Consider the following 6,000-nt stretch of genomic DNA (forward strand, 5'->3'; position numbering starts at 1 on the left):
GTAAAAGCCATATTATTTCTTAAGGAGTAAGTTATTTTTTTATTGAATTAATCAACTCAATGAAAAAGAATAGTGTACTACATTTTGCCTTCTAATTGATATTAATACAACATTCTACGTGATAATAATGACTTTATTTGTATTTCAATTGTCTATATCTTCGATCATAATACATCAATGACCTTTTCTACAAGGAATATTAATTAGGTAAGGATGATTAAGGTTAATTTTCTTATAAACTGTCGCGAATGATAATACTAGACGTGTCTCGCACCAACGAGTAGACGTGTAAGAGACATGCTTATAAGTTCATAACATTAGAAAAAAAAGGGGAAAATTGGCAAAAAATGGAGTGGCAAAAAATGGCATGGAGAGGGATTGAATGCGTGTCCTTGTACCGGGCAGCATGCTCACGGACCATTTGAATCTATTGTCCTCATCCTGTTCTTTTGTGTCTCGAAATAGTAATATAGTAATCTCTTTGGCAGTGTTATGGGACATGTATTGTATTATCATTTCGCGGCAGTTTATAAAAAAATTAATCTTAATCATCCTCACCCAATTAATATTCCTTGTAGAAAAGGTCATTGATATATTATGATCGATGATATATACAATTGGAATACAAATAAAATCATTGTTATCATGTAGAATGTTGTATTAATTACCAATTAGAAGGTAAAATGTAGTACAATATTCCTTTACATTGAGTTGGTTAATTCAATAAAAAAATAACTTACTGCTTAAGAAATAAGATGATGTTTACTAATTAATATTAGAAAGCTAAAAATATTAGTTCAACATTGTAAAATATTAAGATTTTTAATTTACTGGAAATATTAATTTTAATTTATAAAATCAATATAAGCAATCTTACTCTATAGCGATTTTTAATTTATTCATTAGCCAACATTTTGTCATGACTAAAATTAACCATATTTTTTTTGTCAATCCCAATATTTTTTTCTCATTCTCATTATTATAAGATTATATATACATCTCTAGACATGACATCACATTCATATTAATTTTTTAAAAAAATCAACTCCATCCCATCTCTCTTTTATGAAGGGTAGCATATTAGATATTATTATTTTGAGACACAACATAATTGGATGATGACTAGTGGTTTGGATAGTATGTGAGTACGCTGTCTGGTGTTAAGAATCAGGTTTGACCCCTCTCCATGTTGTCCTTTTTTTTTCCTCTTCTCCTATTTTTTTGCCAACACAGCCCATAATATCATTTTCCCCCTATTTTTTGGGTATGCCAACCAAAGCTCTTTTTAGAGTGCATAACCATTTCACTCTTTTAGGGTCATCCATCTCCATTTACCCTCTTTTTGCATTCTACACTTGCCAAGTGTATTAAATGCAAGACTTTAATCATTGTAGTTGCAAAGGGAATCACCTTTTTTACTCTCTTTTTACATTCCGCACTTGCCAAGTGTACAACATGCAAGACTTCAATCATTGTAGTTATAAAGGTACTCACCTTTTCCTATAGAAAGAATCATTACAAATAAAACCATATTCATTCATACATTTGCCTCCTCACATACCCGCCAAATGCAATGTAGGGCAACTATGTAAATACACAATCAAAGATTCTTGTTGAGCCGGGCACATGTTGTGCCATTTAGCAATGCTCATATGAAAATATGTTATGATATTGAATTTAATTGGATGATATGAATTTTTGTGTCATGACAGAATAAGGAATTATGCATGTATGAATCATAAGAAATTAAGTATGATTATGTTTTTAATATATGATTTATGGATATGAAATTATGATGAAAATATTTAGTATGGAAAAGTATGATTTTTAAGAATAAATAGATAAAATTTATAGAATAGAATATTTTTTAGACTGTAACAAATATTTCAGTGTAATTATGAGACCGAGTGTTTTATTTATGAACACTGATATGTATGAATTATGAAATGAATTAATTATAATAAATATATTATCGGTCTTGGTCTACTTGGTTGAGTCAGTAGTTGTATAGAGGTATGACATGCTATAGGAAAATAGTATATCTATATGTGAAACGCAGTGTCTTATAAGGACTAACAAACTCCACTTTATAGGAGCTAATGAACTCCAATTTTATAGAGGATAATGCACCACATTTTTTGGATATGGCCATTTGATTCCGACCGACGGATTGTATAATGTTATATGAGATTTTGAGCCGTATGTTTATTATTGAATTCTATGTCTACTATTTGATTCTTCTAAGTATGATAAAGACCTGATTAAAAATATGGTTTTTGTAAATTAATTAAATAATTAAAGATATTGTTTCTATGAAAATATATTGAATTATATAATGTTATGACTTGACATGATTTTTGCTATTATTGATGATACTTGATTATTGGAATTTATATTATGTGTTGTATTTGAATATTTTATTATTTGACCTGTAATGCCCTATTTTTCCTGTGTTGAAATAGTAGTTTATCTGTCTGTGAATAGTACTGTCGGTCCGGGAGTCGGTATTATTTTGGTCCAGAAAAATTTTTATATATGGTTAATATTTTATGTCACATTTTTGGAGCATGCATGCATGATTTTTATGGGTAGAAAGTAAGTAATGAATATTTTTGGAGAATTTTAGAGAATTAGTGAGTAGTAACTTAAGATGTGATATTAATTAAGGAAATTAGAGGCAATAGTTGTATGGATTAAATTTGAAATGGTGTTATATTAATTAAGGAAATTAGAAGAATTATTTTTATGGAGTAAATTTGAGAATTTTGTTGTGTTATATACTATTTTGAAGGAATTTAATTTGGAGAATATTTGTAGCCATTAGATTAGATTTACATTCAATCCTAGCCATCCAATTTTGGTGAAAAAGACCAAACTACCCTTTAGTCAACTCCATTATTTGAGCACTATTTTTCTTCCTCTTCTTCTCCATCTAACGTGAACTCCATCTTCTTCTCCTCCATTTCACCTTTAGCCTCTCTTTCTCTTCTCTTTGTTTTCTCCATTTTCTACTTGAATAATTCACCAAATTCACTCCATTTACCTTGAATAAAGTAAGAAAATCTAGAGATTAAAGCTTGAGAAGGGGTTTTTAGGGATTAATTTCAAGGAATTTGGAGAATTCATTAGGTGAAGTAAACTTCATTATTTTTGGATTTAGAGTTTTCTTTTAGCATATACATACTTAATCATGCTCCAATTTCTTCTTTTCTTTGTTTTCTTTGTTTTGATTTTGAGTTTATTACATGTAGAGGGTGGAGAGCCTTCTAACAAAGATAAAGGCAAGACCAAGGTTTAAGGAGCTTTGATTTAAGTTGTTTTAAAGGTTTGTGTTCATAAACACACTAACTTACTTCAATTTTTGGATTTGTGAAGTTTGTACTACTTTGTGAAAATTTGGGATTTTGTATGAAATGATTTGATTGCTAGAATTTGGTTGTATAAATGTGTTCTTGAGTGTTTTCTAAGCCTATCTATATGTTGAATTTATGAAGAACTTATTTTTCTCTTCTTCTTCCAAAAGTGGCAGAATTTTACCAAGGGAAAATGTTAATGGGTGTGTTTAAGGACTGTTTTTCTATTCGTTTTATTTTCCCTCTGTATTTGAGTCCTTCATGAAAGTTGTAGGTATACTTCTTAGCTTTCCAACCCATCCTCTTGTGTCCAATTTTGATATATATAGCTCACCTTATGACTAAAACATCTAAACTGACTCTGTTGTAACGTACCACATGCAGCAATAGATTGAGTGACTATTTTGACCACCATAATGGCAAGATTAGGTGTTGAGCTCTTCATGAGAGTTGTTACCCTGTGTCTTGAGATTGCCCTGGTGTTGGATTGGTTTAATTTGAGTGTCTGGTTACGGAGAAATTCAATAAACATTGGACTTGGTTCTGCTGAATCCGGTCTGGACTATTAGTCTGTGTTCCTAGCTTATTTTGCCTATCTTTCAGATGTTTCTGGGTTATGGTTCCTTCATAACAATTGTATAATTGTGTCTTATCGTTCTAATGAATCTAATTTCATAAAATTGGAGATATATAACTCAAGTTATGTATTAAAAACTCAGCAAAGGTCAAGATTGCTTTTATGCTGGAAATTTCCAATGTTAAGTACTTTGGTTTAAGTATGAGATGTTTCATGAATGAATTCAGTTTAAATTCAGTTTTCATTGTAATTTTATGAATACTACAGAAAATAAATTTTATGAGCAATGGAAAGTCGGAATAAAAATAAGAATAAAAAAAATGGATTTTGGGCTCTAATATACTTGGTGTGAATTTGATGCGTGATTTGATTTTATTCTGTATGATGAACATGCTCGGCATTTGATGCCATTTTGATAAGAAGCTATGATCATATGCTAAGCACGTGGGTGCCTTCTGTTCTGTTAGGGCGGACGCGCTCTATATGTTTTGAATCTGTTGGCGACCTAAGGCCATTCTGAAGCTGTTCTGAAAACCTATCTGCTTCTTTTTCTCCTAAGTGTATGTGAGCCCTTGTAAACATATTTTTCAGGTAGCTTGGAAATAAATGATTATATGTTATTAAATGAATTGTCAAAGCAGGATATTACGTTACATGGTTTTCTAAATAACCAGTATATGTATTGGTGTACTACAATTTCAAATAATGAATTTATGATTTGAACGAATAAAATATTAATAGTTTATTTGATCATTTTGTTATAAATGTAAATGTATATTAAAGCGTTAATGATTTTATGATTGTAAATCTTTTGATGAAAATTGATATTTTAAGTGTGTTGCCATCGCAACATTGGTTTGTTGTGTTTTATGAGCACCACTGAGTTTTATACTCAGCGCGTTGATTTTATCACGCGTAGGTTGGAGTCTATATTTGCTGATTGAAGACCAAAAGAGTAGCATCAGAGCTGAAGAGATATTTTGGTAGTTGATTAGTGTGTTATGTAATTAAGTATTATGGCATGTATAAGTAGTACATTTTTGGAGACTCTATTATGTAATTTATACTTTAAGTATATTATTGGAAATTAATTGGGTGTATTTATTGGAAGATAAACTTGGAACTTATTTATTGGAACTTATCTAATTGATGCATACGAAAATGTTGTAGTTAGACCTTAGAAGAGTGTTATTGTGTTGTTTTTGGCGTTTGATGGGGTTTGGAGTTTTGAAATTGGGAGTGTTTTGCATTCACTTGTTTGTCAATGTCTATGTTTAGGGGAAAACTCTTACAGTTTTTCTGTAGGTTTCTCCCAAATCATTTAAAAAAAAATAATAATAATAACTACTTGTTAAACTTGTGATATTAAATCACTTCTAATTCATACTAGGATTTTCTGATTTATATGTTAAGTTAAGACGGTGCCTCCGGCACCGAATGTGACATCCGCCGTCGGGTCTCTCGGGACTGGGCAGAGGGTGTTACATGACCGAATTATGCTATAAATGCTAAATATTGCCTTGGCTATGATAAATGTTGAGTTATTATATTGCATGAAATTTATGATTCTTTATGTGCATTTCTTTGTTATAAATGTAAAATAAGCATCACAAAGCTTTATACGTAGTGCGTTGACTTGTCACGCACAGGTTGTTGATTTGTGGCAGAAAATCCACAACGAGCATCAGAATATTCAGAGACCCCTTATTCCTTCATAGTCAATTTTCAAATAGTCTCTCTTTTATTTTAGTCTTTAGAAAAATCTAGGGGTATGTAGATATAATTAAGGCACAACAATGTTTTGTATTTGAGTTGAAATATTATGAACTAAGTATTTTAAATCAGTGATTTATTTTCAAAATTAGAATATTTTATGACATGTAAATGAATATTTTAAATGCTTTTAGATTAAATGGAACTGATTTATAATATGTGTTGGTATTTGGAAAATGTGATGGATGTTTGGTTGAGAATGGTTGAGTTGAAATGGGAAAATATTCTGAAAAGTTGAGGTTATGGATGGATTATAGAAGTGTTTAAAATGTTTTTCTGTATTTGGGGATACTGAAT

Source organism: Jatropha curcas, chromosome 8 (assembly GCF_041381405.1).
Source record: "Jatropha curcas cultivar XTBG-Jc1 chromosome 8, XTBG_Jcur_1.0, whole genome shotgun sequence".
NCBI classification, from domain to species: Eukaryota; Viridiplantae; Streptophyta; class Magnoliopsida; order Malpighiales; family Euphorbiaceae; genus Jatropha; species Jatropha curcas.